The sequence below is a fragment of the Pongo abelii genome, chromosome 7, assembly GCF_028885655.2.
Source record: "Pongo abelii isolate AG06213 chromosome 7, NHGRI_mPonAbe1-v2.0_pri, whole genome shotgun sequence".
NCBI lineage: Eukaryota > Metazoa > Chordata > Mammalia > Primates > Hominidae > Pongo > Pongo abelii.
The window spans coordinates 69864175-69885434 of record NC_071992.2 but is presented as its reverse complement, the minus strand read 5'-3'; the positions used below and the strand labels follow the sequence as shown (position 1 = coordinate 69885434).

Sequence of the window (21260 nt, the reverse complement as noted above, 5' to 3'; positions counted from 1 at the left end):
GAATTTTTAAAGGCAAATATTGTTTTCAAATTTTTACTGATATGGTCATCTTTTTGGCTTAATTCAGCATTTTTGTTAAAATAAATGGGGCCTATGTATGTGCAAGAATCAGAAGAGAAGACCTTTTAAATCTAAACTATTATTTCTCTGTCCTTTAGGAAAAATACAAATTAGCAGTTTTGATACGAGGGTCAAACTTGTTGATCTTTCACATTATTCTGGGAGATGAATTGGTTTGCAGCCAGGAGGGTGGGAAAACTGAATGACTGTGTTTGCAGCTTGCCTGTACCACACTGTTTTAGACATTGAATGTCTAAAACCTTAGAAAGACCCTTATTTCAATGTAAATATGAAGCATTTTCTTCCCCCAAAATATAGTTTGGCAATTACCAATGATTTTTCATGATCAATTTTAGGTTTTGGTATATCAACAACACTACTGGCCTTTTTTGAGTCTAAGAGGGTCACATGAAATTAACAATAATTGGACTGCATGAAGTCCCCAGAATGATCAAAAGTGGTAGGGTAGTTGAGGGTCAACTAGGCAATCTAGGTGGAATCAAACTCTCTTATACTCTCTTCTGAGAAATTTCCACTGTCCATTAATGAGTGAATAATCTGCAACTTCAGCTAGAGCCATGAGGCACATAGTTCTCTTCCCAGAACTAAATATTTAAAACAGGTACCTTTTACCTAGCTATAGAAAGTGATGGCAAGCCCTGGAGCCCAAATGTTCCGGAATTCCAAATAATACTTGAATATTTACAACTGCTTTTCATGAAAAGTTCAAGCTTGTTTCATTACTATTAGTCTAAATATTATATTAACAGGTATGCTAGCAAGAAGGCCTTTTATTAGCTCCTGGATTGTCTTGCAATTATTAAAAGGGCATTCAAATTATGGTTATTTTCTGTTTCTGTCCATCAGAAAATCCAGCTGATAAGAAAAATCGCTTATTGAAAAGGAATACATGCACACTAGTAGTGTAAAGAAGTTAAAAGAAGAAATAAAGCATGAGAAGGTGACCTTTCAACAGGAATTACTGCCTCAATGCCAATGGTTGAAGTGGGATTTCTCAACTGAAACATATCAATACCGAAAAAATTATTCCATGTCGTTTACATAGTGATAGATGAACTTTGATTTGAAATGATTTTGCAAATGAGATTGCCTCAAGCAATAAAAACAGAATTGCCATATTTCTCTGATCCCTTTTCATCAAACCAAGCTATTAAAAAATAAATTTACTTTGTGTCACTGCTTAAAAATACAATGGCTCAGATCAGCTTATGTGAAGAAACTATTGTTTGGCTGTGTGCATTTTTTATTTAATAATTTTAAACTGAACCTCAAATGATATCAGGTTAAATGAACCATGATTAATGATTGGCATTCATTGTTGGGCATGTTCACTATTTAATATTAAGATATTGATATTCATAACTTTTGGGAATTAAATAACCCTTTGGTTGCATATTACTATGCTGTGACTAATAATTATTTAGCCTTAAAAAAGAAAAAATAGATCTACACCTGAAAATAATAATTTATATTACCTAAACACAACACACATCCTGATTAGAAGACGTAAGAGTTAAGGTTGACACCGGAGAAGTAATTTTTTGAAGGTTGTAAAGGTGACTAATGTTTACCAGAATTATCACTGAGATAATCACCACCCTTATTTAACACGTACTTAACAGTGAAACCCAGCGTGGCACAGAGATTTATACGAATTTTGTTTCCAAAGAAGAGCCAATGTAATTGTGCAGACACACAGAGCAGATACACATGAAAGAAAACAGCAGAAAAATACACAACTTCCATTGTGAAAAGTCAAGGCTTGGTAACGTCCAGAAAGATGTAAGTAAAATTCTCCCAGCAAAGGGCTTCAGGGGACTCTGATTCCTACAACAAGAGAAGCAAAAGGGCAAAAAGCACAAGTTGCACTGAGTAATATGGTGGCAACAAGAAAAACACAGAGATTTTCAAATCTCAAAATTATCTGCGAGACTTCTGGTTTCAGCTTGGAGATGTGGAAAGTATCACTACCACCCACCCTTACAACAAGGAAGAGGGTAAATAAACAGTATATTAACAACTTTTCTTAATCCCATGAGAACACTAAGGATGGACAGCAACCAACCAAGATGCATCTGGGGTCAGAAAGGTATCTACAGGGACCAACAAAACCCAGCATTGCAAACACTCCATGTAAGCTGTAAAGAAGATTCAGCTAAATTTTTTTTTAAATATATTGCTATAGGCTAAATGTGGGCTATCAAAAAGGGAGAAGTCCCTGTAGATGCAGAATAAAAGGGTTCACACTCTGGTCAGATTTCTCTCCATGAACCCTATTAGGCATTCAGGAAAGTTTGATAAGAATCCTGAGAAAGCAACCTTGATGGAGCTGGCAGGGGTAGGGGAAGAGTAGCCATCCTAAGTGTGCACACACCTAATAGAGATTCAAATTACATAACGAGAACACTAATAGTACTGAAAAGAGAAATAGGCAAATCCCCAGTTGTACTGGGAGACTTCTACACTCCTCTGTCAGTAATTAATACAGTAAGTAGGCAGAGAATAAGTAAGGATATAGATGATTTGAACAACACTAACTGCCAATTTGATCTAACTGACCTTTATGGCGCATTCCACCCAATAGCAGCAGAATAGACATTCTCAAGTGCACTGGGACCATTCACCATAATAAACCACATCCTGTGGCATAAAACAAATCTTGACACATTTAAAATAGTAGAAATCATACAAAGCATGTTCTCAGATCATAATGGGATTAAACTCCAAATCAGTAACAGAAAGATATACGAAAAATTCCTAAGAATTTGAAAATTAAGCAGTACACTTGTAAATAACCCATGGATCAATGAGGAAGTGTCAAAATAAACTTTAAAATATTTTGAATTGAATGAAAATGAACAATGAACATACATCATAAAAATTTATGGGCACAGCTAAAGCAGCATTAGAGAAAAGTGATAAGAGAAAAGTAGCATTGATGATTACATTTTAAAAAGAAGAAAAGTCTTGAACCATTAACCTAAGCTTTTACCATAGGAAACCAGAGGAAAAAAAGATCAATTTCAATACAAAGCAAGCAGAAGAAAGGCAATAATACATATTAGAGCAGAAATCAATGAAATTGAAAATAGAAAGATATGTATTTTTAAATCCATGAAACTAAAGCTGATTCTTAGATCAATAAAATTGATAAACTCTAATCACAAATTACTAATACTGGGGATGAAAAAAAGAAAATCAATATTAACCCCATAGACATTAAAAGGATAATAATGGGATACTAGGAACAACTCTCTCCTCATAAATTCGACAATGCAGATAAACTCAATCAATTTCTGAAAGACATAAACTACCAAAACACTCATTACAAATGTTTTAAGACAAATAAATGGAGAGAGATACCATGTTCATGGATTGGGAGACACAATATAATTAGGACCTCAATTTTTCCCAAACTCATCTACAGATCTACACAATCCCAAACAAATCTCAGGATAATTTTTTGTATATGTTAACAAGTTGATTGTAAACTTTATATGAAAGGCAAAAGGTCTAGAATAGTCAAGCCAATATTTCAAAATAACAAAGTTGAAAGATTCATATTACACAATTTTATAACATACTATTAATCTACAGTAATCAAAACTATGTGGTATTGGTAAAGCCATAGACACATAGAGCTATAAAACAGAACAGAGAGCCCAAAAATAGATGTGCACAAATATAGTCAATCAATTTTTGACAAAGGTAAAGTAGCAATTCAATTAAGAAATGGAAGCCTTTTCAACAAAAAGAAACCCTAGACATCCAAATGTAAAAACATAAACCTTGACACTTACCTCACCTCATGTACAAACACTAACAATAAAGATTATAGACTAAATCTAAAACATAAAACTATGAAACTTTTAGAAGAAAATATAGTAGAAAAATCTGTATTATCTTTATTTTTGCAAATGCACCAAGTGTGATCCATAAAAGAAATGCACCAAAGTGTAATGCATAAAAGAAATGCACCCAAAGTGTGATCCATAAAACAAAAAAATTGATAAACTGGACTTCACCAAAATTTAAAACATTTGCTCTGTGAAAGAGAATGTTATGGGAATGAGAAGGCAAGCCACAGGCTGGAATATCAACATTTATAAGCCACATATTCAATTAAAAAAAAACAACTAACTTCCAAAATTCATAATGAATTTTTAAACTAGAACAATAAGAAAACAAACAATTTGATAAAAGATAGCAAAAGATCTGAGTAGACACTTCAAAAAAGAATAATGGATAGCAAGTAAGTCATGGAATACGTGAGGTGGGAACAACACAGAGTCAGGTACAGCCCTGGCCTTGGGGAGATCATAAATTTTAGATGCTGAAAATCAACAAAAACAAATATTTTAATTCCATATAGCATTATGGAAATCAAGATAAGGGAACAATTAATTCAGTTTGAGGGAGTTCAAAAAGGATTCACATGGGAGAAGACTTTTAAGCTGATTGGTCTTAAATTTCCCAGCACAAAAATGCTTATCTTCTCGGTGCTCCATAGCTTTATTTTACAGCTGACCTTCATTCTGTCAACCTTGAAGTCCTCTTCATTCTTCCAGCTGACTTCCTCTCCTTTCACCTTTTTCCTTCCCTCTATCCCCAAAGTCATTGTCATCATCTCCTGCCTGCAGGGATGCAGCAGGCTCCTAATAGGATTACTGCCTCAACCTTCATGCTGCTGCCCACATGACCCTTCTAAAATGCATACAAATTATTCACTTACCTGCTCCACGAATGTTTATCAAATGCCTACTGCATACCCGTAGTGGTCCCTCAGCTTGGCTAAGATATGTCAATAAAAATAATAAATGTTTCTGGAAGGATGAAAGGAAGGAGGACAGTAAAGAAGGGAAGGGGCTGAGGAGAAAAGAGAGAAGGGAGGAGTGTAAAATGTAGAGATATGACGGGAGGATGTAGAAAAGTTTGTGGAATAGTTATCAGAGTGACACATGGAGAACACCTGTGGGACGCAAGGAGATGACACTGTTGTTAGGGTCAGAATGAGATACACAAAGAGAAAGAAACGATGATATTAGACCCAACCAATTAATTCTCACAAAGGATGAGCTGGAGAATCTAGATGCTTATTTGACAATTAAGCTTAAGTACCAAGACAACATCAGAAACCAGAGTAGGGGTCGTAAGTAAGACTTGGTTCATTTTCTTGTAATTGCAAATTTATCCTTGAGACATAGTAGGAGCTTGGATCTATTCATAGAAGATCTGCCAATAGGACTTTAAGTCTAACTTTAATGTTTTAATTCAATGGATTCCTCAATCAATTTGCATTGATACCATCATTGGCATCATTCATTCATACTACTCATTAGCAAGTCTGTTGTGATCTGTGTCAAGTAACTCCTCAGTATTTGAGAGAAAAGTCAATCTCTTTTGTTAGGCAAGAAACCCTAGTGAGAAAGAAATAATTTTAAAAAAATACCTATTTTGGGGCCAGGTGCGGTGGCTCACACCTGTAATCCCAGCACTTTGGGAGGCCAAGGCGGGTGGAATACTTGAGGTCAGGAGTTCAAGACCAGCCTGGCTAACATGGTGAAACCCTGTCTCTACTAAAAATACAAAAAATTAGCCAACTGTGGTGGCGGGTGCCTGTAATCCCAGCTGCTCGGGAGGCTGAGGCAGGAGAATCATTTGAACCAGGAGGTGGAGGTTGCAGTGAACCAAGATAGCACCACTGCACTCCAGCCTGGGTGACAGAGTGAGACTTCATCTCAAAGAAAAAAAAGAATACCTATTTTTGTATGAATATACCTGGTGAAGCCAGAAAAATGTCTCCCAAGTTCCTTTTGTCACATTGACGCCCCTGAGCTATATTAGCAGAGGAGATACATAGGGAATGAGTTACCTCTCAAATAAAGTTGGTGTTTTACCTCTCTAAAATAAAACTCATTAGAGCTATCAACATTGCATATTCATTTTCCTTGATGAAGACTTGGATACAGCAGCTGCATATCCATCCAATTTATGCTCATTCATGTAAAGGTATATTCACACACCACTCCATGCAACTGTGCCTTTACAGATAATCCCTGACTGATTAATGGTCAACAAATGCTGAAATGTGTGCTGCTATTGATGGTCATTATAAAGTACCTCTGACTCATGAATCTTTTCAACTATCTAATCTAAGACGATTTAGTTCATTTGAACCAGTATTTAATTCAAATAGAAGGGTTTATAATCCATGTGTTGACATCAAGATATAGCTCATTATGAATATAATTATAATAACGTTGCGTTTAAACATCACTGCACAAAAAGAATGAGTATAATTAAGGTCTTCTAGGAGAGCTTGTTATTCTAGGTTCTGTTAGAGGAAGAAACTCTCCTATAAATACTTCTCTAAATTTTCCAGCTTTCATTGAAAAGAAAATATGATTATATTCAAATATGTAATTTTATTATAATGTGATATTAGTGGGAATAACACAGAAGATAAATAAAAAAGGGTAAAACTGATAGTCTTCTGACAATATTCTATTATGCCAGCCACAGTGCACTGTTTCTTATATTCCATTCTGTACTATTGCTGCACTCCAAGAAACCAAAGTAAAGCTGTATTATTACCTAGGCAACAAGAATAGACTTAGACAATTTCTCAGCAAGAATGTAGAGAATAAACACTCTACCTCAAGCTAGTTGTGCTTTTGGCATTTACAGATAAGGATGCAAAGCTGAAACATACTCCCTCAATCTGTACAAAAAGCTGATTAATATACTTCAGCTATTTAAAAATCAATCATTTTCAGGCTACAGATTACTTTCTAATGATCAACGGCCCAACACAAAAGCCACAAATGGATACCAGTCTGAAAATGTGAGAGATGGCCTGTTTTGGGGCAAAACAATACCCCACTTGCTAAAACTTGAGAACGTTAGAACTGAAAGAAATTTTGAGAAGTCTTGCATGTCAGCACTGGCATACAGCAGTCACTCAGTCAATGCAGGATGAGTGAGTGAATGAATAGGTGGAATGTTGTCATGCTCCTGTCATTGGACAGAGTTGTAGTTAAACCATCTCAGAAAAATTAGCCTGCTTTATTTTAAAGTTTCTAAGGTAGATATTCTAAATATTGTTTGGTAATTCAATTCAGTTTTTATTGTCAGGATTTTTTTCTACTAGTAAACTCTGATATTTTATGACTCCATACCAATCAATCTCTGATTTCATGATGTCTAGCTCCTCCTGCCATATTTAAGCCCTCTTCCTCTTGTCTAATTTTTTCTGGGAACACAAAGAACAGGTTCTCACTATCATTCATATTTCCCTCGTCCTCAGATAAATCCACTTAACTATGCCACACCCCACCAACAAGATGCCAAAAAGTAAACATTCTGAATTCTCTGCTACTGAGAGGAGTGTCTTGGATTATTCTTTGGGGAACACCAAAGTAGTTGGGGCCATGGTGACAACCAACAGTAGGAAGCAAGATAGGATGTATAAGCGGGGCCATTTTTGTCTATGCAGACAGAACTGTTGGAGATGGAAGAGTTCCAAAAGGTTTTTCCAACTCTGGTTTTTATGTTGCAAATGAGGAAATGGAGGTCAAAAGAAGTTGGGTTAATTTTCTGAGGTCACGCAACTAGTTAGTGTCGAGTTAGGACTAGAAACCATGTGGTCTAGTTCTGATGGTCAGCTCAGGGGTCTCTCTTCCACCACAGTACAAAGACAGGTTTTGGTTTTATTTTGCCAGGAGAACACATGATAGAATGATAGAAGAAGCCCTCTGCTGGATGGGGTCAGGAGATCTGTTTTAGTAATAATAGTTATTATAGAAAACACTTTAAAATATGATAGGCATTGTACTAAATGTTTGATGTTCAGTAACCCTTTTAACCTTCATAACAGCTCAGTGAATTAGGTGATATCACCATTTTCATTTTACAGACGGGGAGAGTCTGGCACAGAGTTTAAGCTGTCAGCCCAAGATCGCACAATAGTTGGTATAGTTGGTCTTCAAAGCTCACTCAACTAGGTTATTTAACGTATCTCACCGATTGCTTCACCAAGACAATGAGAGGATTAAACTATATATGACTGTCCACTTCTACAATTAAGTGTAAGGAATAACATTCTCTGCTTTGTAGCAATTTTCCTAGAAGGCTTCTAATGCTTCTTATCGCTTTGTCCATTTGTATGCACACAAGCACAAGAATGTGAGCAACCCTGGAAAAACCAGAGGGCAATGCAGAAATTGCTGACAGTGGCTTCTCTTCCTGAGAAATCACCATTATTAAAGGGATTTGTTTCAATCCTTAATAATATAAATTTTGGAGCACCTCCACAGGGCACTGAGGTGTCCTTAAGTGAGTCAAGGCTGGTCCTGGCAGGACATTGATCCTTGGCTGCCTACACAGCTCTGGCCAGTGGGATTTGAGGAAAGGGGACTGGAGTTGAGCAGGGAAGGTATGGACATCACACTTTTTAAAAAAATAGCTTTCAGGAGATGAAGAACAACCATGACAAATGCCAAACAAATTGGAACCATCTCAAAGTCCACAATAGCCATGCTATAAAATCAAATCCTCTGGGAAAGAAGCAATGTGACATTTATAACTTCAGAACAATGACATCTCCCTAGTTGGTGTTAGTGAAGGCTGCCTACGAGGAATGACAAAGAGAACATGTTTCCTCCCAGCAGGAGTATGTCTGCCAGGGCTCACAGGCCTGCTCACTCTGTGACACACACAGCTAACTCAAGTTGGGGAACAAACTTTCAAAGCCCACAGGAGATCTGTGCATGGGTCAGCTCTATGAAGAGATTAAAAGGTGGGCACATGATCCTCTTCCTGATATTCTTATGTGCTGCTACACTCAGGTTCTTCCCCAAAACTCAGCTGTGCCTAAGATGTCCCCTTGGTGGGACCCCAGTACCTAATTGTGTTATTAGGAGTCCCTAGAGTCAAGTTGTCTTATGGTTAAGAAGTGGTCAGTCGTGGTGGCTCACGCCTGTAATCCCAGCACTTTGGGAGGCCAAGGTGGGCAGATCACCTGAGGTCAGGAGTTTGAGACCAGCTGGGCCAACATGGTGAAACCCTGTTTCTACTAAAAATACAAAAGTTAGCCAGGTATGGTGGCGCACACCTGTAATCCCAGCTACTTGGGAGGCTGAGGTGGGAGAATTGCTTGAACCTGAGAGGCGGAGGTTGCAGTGAGCTTAGATCGTGCCACTACACTCCAGCCTGGGTAACAGAGCAAGACTCTGTCTGAAAAAAAAAAAAAAAAGAAGAAGGGTAGACCACTCACATTTATGGATTTCACACTTCTGCTTATGTTTATCTGAAAATTACTAGGCAAATTATATGGGGTACTTTTGTGATTTGGCTGCACACAAATTTGCCTCGTGGTCATTTGCTGGAGATAGATGTTGGTGTGTAGAAGCGAATGAGCCACGGAGTAAGATAACTGATCAACACTTCCACAGCTCACCCTATCACCATCATCCTGGGCACATGATTCTCATGCAATCATTAGTTCATTATTTATGTATGAGAAAAAAATTAGCTATAATGTAGGAGGAATTTTAATAGATATAAAAAGTATACCAAGGTGTACCATGGGGAATCTGAACAAGAAACACATGATTCTCAACAGAAATAAGGTCGAAGTCAGAAGCCTGTCCACATTTGAGAAACTGGACATTTATGAAGGTCTAGAGTAACAATGTCTTGTGAATGTCTGGTGCCTACTATAAATAAAATGAATTGCTTTTAGAAAGAATGACTTTATTCTGTGTTCCAAAGACCTAACATTAAGATTTAACTGGAGAGTTTTCCTACATATGCACACACACACACACACACACTCACACCCCAGTGCCCAGCCATGTGAGTAGGATGTACACAATGGAGTGGAGCACTGTACCTTTCAACATGTCTCTGGAGGCAGCGGCTGGGGACCGTGCACAGGGTGCAAGGCTAGCAGAGCGAACCCCACAGTGAACTCTTTCAGTGACAAATGGATCTAATCCATGTCGCAGTGCTCAGCCCCAACCCTGGATGCTGGATTTATAGAATACATACTTCTCAACACCTTGAAAAATGATGCAATGTAAGTTCCACATGCCAGATATAAATATTAGTGATTGTGCACAAATTGTTCTTTCATTCTGACAATATAGATCTGCACTTTGTCACAGGTCACCTGCATATCTATGATTTATTTCAGTAGGTAACTTAGAAAGAGGATGTGTGCTTATCTCAAGCTTTAGAAGAGAGTCTCAACTCTCTATTTGCCAAATAGAGAAAAAAGTGTCATATTTTTATGGATATTAATATTTTCATTCTATAGAGTGCAAAGTGACCATTATATGACTTAACATATTTCTTCTAACAACAATAACTAGTCTGATGGGTCTTACATCTCAAACATCTAAATGTGCACTTTCCCTAGAACTTTATGCACCACTCACATAATGGATACGTGATTATTTTATTTATTTACTATTTATTTTAAATATTATTACATACTGATATGGTCTTCTCTATAAATGACACAAAAGCAGATCACTTCTTTACAGACAAAACCTAAAATAGAGCATAATCAAGCTTAGTGCATTTTATTTTTATTCTGACAGTGCTCATGTTTTTTGGTGCCTCTATTTCCATGACATTGGCCTAGCCATTAAGAAAGCTCAAATTCTGAGTGGAAGCAATTCTTCGTGGAACTAACATTTGACATAATTCTGGACATGTAGTAAAGTGCCTAAATAAGGTTTCTTGAGTCACTGAATGACCAAGCATAAATCTTGATTATTTCAGCAGGAATATTCAATTATAAAACTGGGCATTTAAAAATTTAGTCAACATTCATTTGTCAAGTGGCTGCATCTCTTAACCAGGACATCAGGTCTTTGGAAGCTGAAGTTTATATTATTCTTATATTACTCATAATCTGCCCAAATGGACTCCATAGCAACCAGAATATTGGATATAAAACTGCTTTCTGTCAAAGCCAATTTCTGTTGAATCTTTCAGTTACAAAACCTAAGCTTCTCAATAAAATATCTTTGAAACCTCTTTAACCATTTGGTGAAATTTTGGTTCTAAATCTCTACTTATTCACAGTGGCACAACATTCCCTGAGTTTCCTGACAAATCTCACATGGATGATGATAAGGTTCAAAATGCTATCTTTGGGTATACTCTGAGCCAAATGCAATAGCATCTTATTATGTCTTATTTTGAATTATACCATTTAACATTATAGTGTGTGTACATGTGTAAAATTCTGAAATCTACTAGTGAAATTCCTTTCTTTCAGTGGTAGCTGAAAGTCAGGTTGCCTCTGTCACATTTCCTTTGATTGTCTTCTCATCTGGAGAGGAACTTGAAATCCCTAATGAGATCCTAGAGAGCAACCTGAGACAAACAGACCATGATATGGGATCGTTGGCTAAGACAGTCATGCTGTGACACACGCTGCTCCATGAGATGTTCCTGGTGCCGCCGAATCAGTCCCATCTTAAGCCTCTTGAATGACAAACCATCTCTGAATTGTCTCTAAGTGGTGCAGGATTATCCTGTCAACTGGGAGAGACTAGTGACAGCTACTACTTTAACCACCCGTTAAGTAGCATTGAAAAAAGTCAAAGCCCCAGGCCTTCCCATCTTTACCTACGTACCATCCAACACATTACAACAAAGAGCATTCAGTTATGGACGAAGGGTAGTAGGAATTAACCTAACATCACCGGGTGGTTGCTGTATTTTCTTTTTTTATAATGGAAATGTTCAATTAGACATTCATCAAGCACTGTTAAATGCCTTATGACAAGCACTTTGTGAAGCCCCAGACACTCCAAAATACAGAAGATGTAGTCTCCATCCTTTTCCTCTAGTCTAAGCAACATCCTTTAGTTCTCTGTGAGATGTTCAATGCAGGATGCAGAAAAAACAGCTTTACTCTTTTTTCAGGTGGAGTCAAGGTCCATTTAAACAATTGCTTTTACTCTAAATAGATACTGACCTACAAAAGCCAGATCGCTTGACATCTTAGGATGATGGATTTATGTGAGAAATTTAGAAGATATTTTTTCAGTGTCCCTATTGTTTTAAAAACAAGTCTGCCATGAAACATGAAACTTGTCATTAGACTAAGCATTTACATTCTTTTTTAAATGATAATATAAAAACCTTTTAATTGTATTATCTGCACCAAACTCTAGATACCAATAATATTTCATAGTTCAAAAGTGTTCCTTATTAGAACAATGATTTGATGCTACACCAAAATAGCAGTATCTCTGAAAACTTTATGGATTTGTAATGTATAATGATGCTTCAAATGCTCACATCCATAATTCTTGCAACATTTTCTTGAAATATGTCAATTTCTTTATCTTTTATAAATAAATCATGCAAAATTTGAGTTGTGAAAGAATGACACATTTTTGAGAGCACTAAGTGTGTAAATGATTATACATACAGTGAGGCATAACTTTCCCTTGTGCCCACCAGCCAAATTGTTCAAATTCCTTTGATGCTGGAGTTAAGTAAGAAATGCAGTGTAGGACAGCATTTGCATTCTTAATTGGTGGTACTGCCTACAAGCCAAGTATGCTTGGGAAAGGCTATTGTGTCTAGCCTTGTAATGGACTTACGTGAGTTCAACAAACTTTTTTTACAATGTGCCTGGCACTGTGCTAGGCAGTGGGGTTTCAGAGATGAGGAAAACACTGTCAGAATAAAAATCAGCTCCTCCATAAAGAGCTCAGAAAAGGTGTTGGAGGAAGGGTGCAGAATAGAGGACAACACAATCAAAGGCATAAAGCATGAAACAGTATCATGTGTTCTAAAGCTATATGTTCTTTCTGAAACAGAATGCTAAAGAAACATTTTTAAAATAAACTATATATATTTTTGTATTGATATTGCATGAAGTGTAAGACAATGGAGGAAGGGGAGCATTTGGAAAGTAGGTTAAAGAAGTAGGAAGGAGTAAGGTCATACCAACAATAATAAAAAAAAAAACAACAAATGTTGATGGGAGCCCCTGTGCCATGCTGGGAACGGACCTTAGTGTGCGTGCAGTACCCATCCAATTGTCAGCACAATGCTGGAAAGGGGGCCTGCCAAGGGGACTCTTAAGTGCTAATGTGCCTGCCTATCAGCTGAGTGTTTGTGTGGGAGATCCAGGGGCAGGACAGCTCCCAGGGGTGAGCATTTGCAGTAATTCTATGCTCCAGGACAAAAGAGGTTGGGAAGTGAGCGTTTCCCATAACACAAATAACTACAATACTCACTCCAGCTACAAAATTTGTGTGCAAGCAACACTGACATTTTTCGCTGCTACCATCATGAGCAAGCATGTTCTACAGTCAGAGGAAAAGAAGAGAACACTATCACATGGAACACTGAAACGAAACCAAATCAACCAACCAATAGAAACTCAAGGGGTCATACGTCTAGCTCTCGTTCCCGAGATAAATGAAACCTTGAGCATTTCCTGTAAATCACTGATACCCTAACAAAAGCCATTTTACTCCCAGCTTTTCCATTGCAGACATCTGAAAATGTGTCATGGTCTTTGTGGATATGATAATCATGCAAGAACATTTCTTTTTTGTCTGTATGAACAGACAGACTGTAAACCTGATAAATTTGGTAATATCGTGCATGTGTTTTTTAAATACCTGTGCTGTTTTCAATTTGGCTAGCCACCTTATACTTAGGCACAAGTTTGTTTCTTTTTCCAAATGCTTTTCCCTCTGTCTTTGTTTTACAGTATAGGAAAGGGGGAATTTTAGAAAATTATATATATGTATTTATATGCATATGGGTGTGTATATGCATATATTTTATTAATTTTGAAAGGACGTAGAAGAACATATAACATTTTTTACCAATTTGGAGCAGGGGAGCAATTGGATGGGTGGGGCAAGAGTAGGCGCAAGATTTTTCACACTGGATGGATTTTTGTACCATGAAGATATATTACCTACTTAAAAATAAAGCATGATGATCTCCATTTCAGAGATGAGGAAACAGAGGCAGAGAAAAGGTGAGTAGCTTCCTAAGGCCTATATCCTGTAAGTGAAGGAAAACGGGGACTTTTTTTTTTTTTTTTTTTGAGAGAGAGTCTTGCTCTGTCGACCAGTGCAGTGGCATGATTTTGGCTCACTGCAGCCACCCCCGACAACTTGGGTTCAAGTGATTCTTATGCCTCAGCCTTGCGAGTAGCTAGGATTACAGGAATGCGGCACCACGCCCAGCTAATTTTTGTATTTTGAGTAGAGATGAGGTTTCACCATGTTGACCAGGCTGGTCTCAAACTCCTGACCCTAAGTGATCTGCCTGCCTCGGCCAGGGAAGAATTTTAATGATAGAACACATCTATCAGAAAGACCCCTGTGGAGGAATGGATTGCAAAGCCTGGCAGTGGGGCAAGAAGGACAGCCGGGAAGCAGTGGCCATACTGCAGGTGATGGACGATGGGGATCTGGACTCGGGAGGCACAGATGGAGAAGAGGGAATGTAGCTCGGGGATACTGGAAGGTAACATAAACTCGGCTTATGACCAGGCTGTCAGGCGAAGGGGAGGAAAAATGCAGGGCAATGCCTGGGTCTGTGGCTGACAGTGTAGGCTGTCAGTGTTGGCAGGCTGCCCAACAGAGACAGGGAAAACAAAGCAAAAGACAACTTGTGGGAGGAAGGGTGAAGGGATTCATCTTGGAAATGTGTTTTAGGTGCTAAGAACATACAGACGAGGAACCAAGTCCCATTAGGCAACTCTCCAAGAGGTACAAGGCTCAAAATAAAGGCCAGGGAGACCTAAGCTGGTCACCAAGTAAAATGACACGAAGACCTATGAAGACCTGCCGTATCCATGTTGTAGGTGAGCCCACAGAGGCTCTGAGCTGGTGAGAAGCTTTCCAAAAGTCTATGGCTGAGTGCTAGATGTGGGGTTCAAGCACCGGCTTCCCTGTTCCCAAGCCTCATCTCTTCCCTTCTCTCCACTGTGTCTCCCACCAGACGCTGTAACAGATGATGGTAAGGACACATTTTCTATCAAACGCCTCACCATTAAATACAATGTCAGCATTAACACCTCACAAATATTTCTTAATTACTCAGAAACGTATTTTTATTTTCTCGATTGTAGGTACTGAAAGTCATCTTCACTATTTCCTGAGCTCTTCTTCATGGTACAGTGTGTACGTGTAAGTGTTTTGACCCATTTTCTGCTCTTATCTGTAGGAAGCAATATAATCTAGGAAGTAAGTATATTGGCTATTCCCAGGAAATATTAATTTCCAGAAGGTATGTAATAATCTGATACCAAAAATACCACAGGAGAGTTGGCATGAAATTATCAGATAGTACTGACAGGAAGCAGAAAGTTCCATGTTAAAGAAGAAGGGAGGGGGAGAGACTTTGACCTTCTGAGGTTGGACGGGCAGACTAGGAGCAGTGCAGCTCACCCCTTGCCAAGTTCCAAGCTCCCGCCCGTGTCCGGAAAGTCAGAGGAAAACTTTATCCCAGAAACTCAAACTGTGGGGCCTAAGTGCTCCATCTCTGTTTTGCTGACTGAAATGTTTCAGTAGAGCCCGTCATGACAGTCGTTATGCCTTCCAGATTAAAATGGGTGTAATCAATAATCAGAGAAGGTGATGAATACATATGTCTCATGCATATCTGCATTAATTTCTTATTGGTGCTGTAACAAACTACCACAAATTTAGGGACTTAAAGCCCTACAATTTACTTTGCTTACAGTTCTGTAGGTCAGTTCTCAGACACAGGTCTCACTGGGCTAAAATCAAGCAGCGGGTCTATGTTCCTTCTGCAGGCTCTGGGGAGAATCTGTCATCTTGTCCTTGCCTGCTGCCCGGGGCCACCACATTCCTTGGCTCATGTCCCCATGCCTCCATCTCCACAGCATGCCTGTGACTCCCCATTCCTGCCTCCCTCTTGCACTTTTAGGACCATTGTGATGACAACACACCCCTACATAATCCAGGATAATCTCCCTGATGGAAAGTCAGTTGATTCACAACCTCATTTTCATCTGCATCACGGAGTCCCCTTTGCTTTATAAGCTAACATGTTCACAGGTTCCAGGCATTAGGATACGAATATATTTGGGGGGCCCGTTATTCTGCCCATCACACTCTCTTACAAACTTGACTAGCTCATCATGCATAATCCAAAAGTGGTATGTTTAGAACATGCTGTGAACTTTTGGTTGAAGTACATAAAGAATATGAATATGAATACAATTTTGAAGGAGGAAGGAGAACTATTGCCTGTTTTGTTGAACTATGAAATAATTAAGTTATTTTAATAACTCAAGATATATGCAACATTATAAAATGGCAGATTAATAAAAGTTAAGCTAGGCTCAAGAAGTGTTAGCAAATTCTGGTTACTCTTACAAGAATCAATGTTGTTTAGGAGCAGAGTAGGAATTCCTTGCACACGATGACTCCTTTCTAGTTGGGATTTCTTATCTATACAAATATCCTTATTCAAAGTTCTACACTTAAATTCTGAATAGGAGATAGTTCCACTGTGGCTTTACAACTTTCAATTTTGATTTAATTAACGAAAGAGTTTAATACCACTTTCTTTGAAATCATAAAATACAGTTAGATGGAACGTGGGGAAGAAATGAAATCTTTTTGCACACTACTGTGTTTCTGACAACAAGAGAGAAAGGACTGTCCTGATCCAGGTGTCCATGCTGTCATGATGGTTTTGTGGAAGGGCCAACCTGGTGCCCCTACGTAATCCAGGATAAGATGCTGGGTCCTTGCCCACCTGGCATTATGTTGGAAGTGAGAGGTAAAAACACACAGGACCTGGAGAAAACATTGAGTCGATACCCTTCTGTAACTCTGAACTGATGACTTTCATATTGGGTTTGGCATTTACTGTTCAGATTCAATCTTTGAAAAGGGATGAAACCACTGATGGGCATTATTGCCATTTTACCTGCCCTTCCTGCCTTCCTCCCTGCAGCGTTCAGTGGCAACAATCTAGTTAGAACCACCACTGGCAGAAAGGCTTAAAGAACTATGAGCCACCCAGCACAGAGGTAAGGGAAATAAGATAGACAAGTTTTCTAATGTTTCAAACTACATATGAAGACACTTGCAAATGGCTAAGAACAACTGAATATGAAATATGAAAGTATTGAATCATGTCAATATTTTAAAGGGCACATGTTAAAAACCTGATTGCTCACCCTTTCAGAATTTAGTATGCAACATGTCTAGAAAGAATAAAAATTGGACCAGAAAGTATTTTTAAAAGAACATGATTTGAAACAAATAAACCTATCAATTTCTGAAATGTTCATCAAGACGTGATCTATCAAATGTGAAGTGGATTTTCCATAGGCCTGCAGTTTGCTAGGACTATTCCACACGACTGTGGTTAATCAGTTAACAGGACACAGACAGGCTGGTAGACTCAGAATATTCAGCATATACACTTGGAGTGAATTGCCATACCTGCATTTGTAAAATAAAGGCAGACAGTCCTGGCATTTCTTGCTCATAATGAAGGGAGAGAGTCTGACCAGCAAGGAGAAGCTGAGCAGGAGATTTGAAACCTCTCTAAAAGTATAAGGATGAGCTGATAGAATTTTTACCACACTTTTGATAGAAGAAGATACATTGGATAGGCTTCAGAATTAAAAACAAGAGAGTGAAAAACTAAAGCAAACAGATGAAATGAGGCAGGGGAAGTAGACATCTGTTTTCTCCAAGGTGAGGATCAAAACCATTCATTTTAACGAGAGTGACATTTCCAGAGTGACTTACCCGATACTCAAAGCACAGGAACAGAGAAAAGTGCACAGAAATGGGAACATAGGATGCATTTTAAAATTATTATAAGGTAATAATCCTTCAGCCTTTCAGGTACTTTAGAATGAAACAAAACAGGATGAAGGATTTGACAGATGATATTGGATTCACTCACCTCCTGCTCCCCAACTTAAAACATCCATTCTGTCCTCTACGTTTTTGATGAAAAACACCACCACACACAAACCAAAAATAGCAAGGGAAATGGAAACAGCTCTTCTACTCAGGGTCCCACTTGTCCAGAAATGAAGAAAAAGGGAATGTTTGGCCAATAGAAGAGTTCCAGATTCAGAGAGTAAATGATAAATATTTCACTGGACTATCATTTAGAACAACAGACTTTCTGTATGATTCTCTTCTTAAACAATGATTATTATTTTTAAAGAATCTAAGAGTTTCTCAATTTTCATGGTTGTATTTTATTCTACCATAAAATCATCTCCCAAAAGTACCTATATTTCTCATAATGAAATGACCAATTTATTACCTGATTTGACCCATCAGCTTCATTTTACAGTCGGTTACTCCTTGAAATTCTTGCTTTAAGTGGTTTTCTGGATATTACACTTGCCCGGTTGCCTTACTTCCCTCGCCACTCCTCTGGCTTCTATGCTGGTTCAGCCCCATCTCTTTGGTCTCTAAATGTTGGAGTCCCCAAAGCTCAATCATTGGGCCTCTTTTCTTTTCAATCAGTGTTCATTACCTTGGGGATTACATCCATTTGTATGACTCTAACACCCATCTGTTTGTTGGTGACTCCCAAAAGTATATGTCCAATCTGGACACTGTACTAGTTACTGCAACACTAATTTCTGTCTCAGATAAACTACTGAATCTCAGTGGTTATATGCAACAAAAATTCATGTCTTGCTTCCTAAGTCTATCGCAATCATTCCTTGTTGGCAGGTGGCTTTGCATCTGGTTATTTGGGGTCCTGGGCTCTTTTCGTCCTACGGCTCTGCCTTCTCCTTTCAGCAGTCCTCTAAGGATGGGGAAAGAGCTTGGAGCATCATACTCATGAGGTCTTCACAGCTGAGCCTGGATGTGACACATAATACTTGTGCTCACTTCCTGTTGGCTAGAGCTCAGTCACAAACCCAGACTCACTGCAAGGAGGCCAGGACACACAGCTTCACTGAATCTCATGAAAGAAGAAGTGTGACAAACATCTCAGTCTTAGTATACCCAAGTACAGAACTTATAATATACCTCTCCAAAAAACTCATCCTTTCCAGAGTCTTCCCCTTCACATTAAATAACTACTCAATTCTGCCATTTGCTCAAGCCATGGCATCATCCCAATTCAACTGTCTTCCTTCCACTTCCCACATCCAGTCCAGTAAGAAATCTGCTGTTGCTACCTTCAGAATATATCCAGAATCAGGTCACTTTCCACCACTTTTGCCCCTTCCATCCTACTCTAAGTTTCCATGCTCTCTCCCTTGAAAGCTTTAAATGTCTCACCTTCTTGAAGTCTGTTCTCAACGCTTAGCCCAAATGAGCCTTTTAAAATCTAAATCTGATCATGAATCTGCTCAAAAGTCTCCAATGGCTTCACATATCATTCAAAGCAAAAGACAATCTGTGCTCTAGTCCACCAGATGGTACTGGGTTTGGTCCCATCCTGATCTCCTGCTCTTCACCCACTGCTCACTCCAGACACATTGACCTTCTGGACCTTGAACATGTGATGTGATCTGTCTGAGATCCCCCTGCCTGCATATTCTCACATATCAGACAATTCACTACCATCATGTTCTCAGGGAGATTTAAATTATTCCAACTGCATACCCAAAACTCCTCGTGCCACTCTCTGCTTTATTTTTTCTTCAGAGTACATATCATCATCATACATACCATGTGCTTTTCTATTAAGATGTTTCATTCTGTTTCCTTCCATTAGAATGTGAGCTCCATTAAGGCAGACACTTTTGTGTATTGTTTGTTTGCTTTTGCTGCTGTATCCACAGTGCTAGGATACTGTACGACACATAGTAGGTGCTTAACACATATTTTTTAAATGAAGAGATAAAATATTTCCCTTTAAAGACTCAGCAGAGATGACTGTTCCCCTTCCAACCATACCATCTCCTTGTGCTCCGTCAGCAGAAGGATGGTGCTGGAACTTCTCTGTAGATTCAGAGTTCAGTTATCCCTCAGGATTATCAGAGTCGCTGTGCATCATGGCAAAAGAAAAGAAGACACCTTCTACGACCAAATATAATAGATACAGTTGAATTGAGCAATTTTTTATTGCTGATTTAATACTTATTGGGCCACAATCTGGGAAACCCCAGTATCATTACTTCCTGCCTCCCCACCTCATTTGCATGAGAGAGGCAGCCAGATCCACAGGCCTCACTACATGTATGTTCCCCTGCTCCCATTAAGCTTGTTCAGAGTAATGCCAAAGTCATTTCTGACGACATCACACTTGACCCTGAGTAGCAAAGATACACACAGAGCAAAAGTAGAAAGTATCTGGATTCATTTTATTTGTAGGCAAGTGGTTACTTTTTCTCAGGATATATAAGCATTGACATCCTATTTTCCCATAAACCTCTTTGACCTTCAAATACTGTATTTCATGAATTTTCTTTTTCTTTTTCTTTTATTTTTGAGACGGAGTCTTTCTCTGTTGCCCAGGCTGGAGTGCAGTGGTGCGATCTCGGCTCAATGCAAGCTCCGCCTCCTGGGTTCACACCATTCTCCTGCCTCAGCCTCCCAAGTAGCTGGGACTACAGGGGCCCACCACCATGCCCGGCTAATTTTTTGTATTTATTTCATGAATTTTCAGATGAAGAGATGAAGATTTTAAGTCACTGAGATTTTGAAACCCCTCTTTGCTGACGTTGATTATGACACCAAAAATTGTCAATGATTAGAATTTAAGGAGAGTTTTGTGGATTACTTTCAGTTTGCGGCCTTTTTTGAAATATATTTCATGATACTTTACAAGTTTAGCATTGCCAAAATTTTATATGAACTATTCAGGCAAAAATATCTTATTTGCTGGTACAGATGATTAATGTTTTATAACACTGAGAAAATTAAAAATATATAATTGTCATGAATACTAATGGTGCATAATATGTATGAAGGTCATTACATGGTCAAAAATCTTAAAATAGCTGGCATTTTGATTAGCCCTGGTTCCTCTTTTGTCTCCCTTTACATAAATTCATTAACACACCTCTAACATGTCATTAGTCTCACGTTGAGAGACTCACCAATCAGCATTCTAATTTCCAGTAAAGACCAGTTGAGTTAACATTGTCTCTGCATTCAAAAAGGAACTATTGGGAGGAACAAGCATACTGAATTTTCATTGTCCCATGT

At 38.5% G+C, this 21260-nt stretch overlaps 1 protein-coding gene across 1 annotated transcript in view; it reads right to left on the bottom strand.

The window, feature by feature from the left end:
• Window positions 1-21260, bottom strand: part of XKR4 (XK related 4) — a 412195-nt gene that overhangs the window by 328957 nt on the left and 61978 nt on the right. The window lies entirely within an intron of this gene.